Genomic DNA, 1,416 nt, shown 5'->3' with positions numbered 1-1,416 from the left:
TGCCTGTGAGAAAATCTGTGTGAGAAAAAATCTAAACCGAAGTACATCTGGCCTGGTTTTAACAGCTGAAAAGTCTCTGATGCCATAGGAGCTGGGGAGAACAGGAGCGGCAGGTCCTTACAATGCACTGGGAGTTAGGAGCATGACTGAGCATGCTCTCTACAATGTTGTACCAAGATGCCCAAGCTCGTTTTTCACACAGTTAACCTCAGTGCATGGTTTATCAGCTCAGCTCTACAGTACAGCAGATGTATATCTGCCAGATCCTAGAAGAGCTACATTTGCAGGTGGTGGTGTGCATCTAAACCAGTAAAACTGAGCTGTCTTTGTACGCAATCAAGTGCAGTTGATCCTTGAACCAGATAAATCGCCCAGGGTTGCACAACAGCTGAGTACTTCTAGTGTTAAGACTAATGGCCAAATACGCACTTCTTTGGGTCAAGCTTATTTTCATACCCAAGTTTTCATGTCCACCAGCGCCTTCTGTATCACATGCTTTCCAACCAATGCATCTAGTGGGTCCCAGACCATTTCCTTCCTGTTGGGATTAAGTGAAGTGCTTTTTCAGTAGTAAAGCAGGTTCTGCCTCTCCCTGCTTGTTCCATCTATGTCCCAGCATCCGAGATCAGTGCTGGTTTAGTACTTCTGCACATTGTATTACACAGAGGAGGTCTGAGTGAGAGCCAATCCTCCTCCTCCTTCTCCTTCCTCAGATACAGCAAAAACCTTTACTAGCACCTCTGGGCCTGACACTCAGGCACTTGAGCCTAAGACCAACATAATGAAGCGTGGGGTTCTCCCCCCATATGGATGCACTAAAATAGGAGTCACTAGTGCTGAGTAGCCATGAGTGTTCCAGTAGGGTCTCCTTCAAAAATGCTAGGAGTCTTTTTCAAAGTATGGGCTTGATGTAGGTGCCTAATTCTACTTATTGAACTTAATTCCAGAGAAGTGTGAGGATGAACAAGGTAACTTTGTCTTTGAAGTCCTTGCAGGAAAGATACTGCTTTGCTTCCCATAAGGTAAAGTCAGCATAAATATTTAAAGATTAAAGAATCCATGGTGCATTATCTCCCAAGTTCAGCAGATTTGCAATGTTGTGTCCCTGTTTCACTGGGCATAAATTCATAATGCTACCTGACCAAGCAGTGTACAGCTCACTATTAATGACCAAGGAGCTCCGTACATGTTGGAATATCCAGGTCACACTATAGGAACCTGATGGGCCAACAGGACTGTAGTACAATGAAACAGTTCCTCAGCCAGAGTTTCACTTCCCAGCACTGTGTCTCTCTGCCCCCTCCATTGAGCAACGCACCAGCTCATGCGGCTGGACTGCAGAGTGGATTATTGACATGAATTAAGCAAAATAATAATAATAAAAAGCTTTATTCCTAAAAAATTGAACCAATAATT

The sequence above is a fragment of the Empidonax traillii genome, unplaced genomic scaffold, assembly GCF_003031625.1.
Source record: "Empidonax traillii isolate 1590-97213 ecotype Southwest subspecies unplaced genomic scaffold, ASM303162v1 scaffold521:size443152, whole genome shotgun sequence".
In the NCBI taxonomy this organism is placed as follows: Eukaryota; Metazoa; Chordata; class Aves; order Passeriformes; family Tyrannidae; genus Empidonax; species Empidonax traillii.
Note: the sequence above shows the minus strand (reverse complement) of the source record.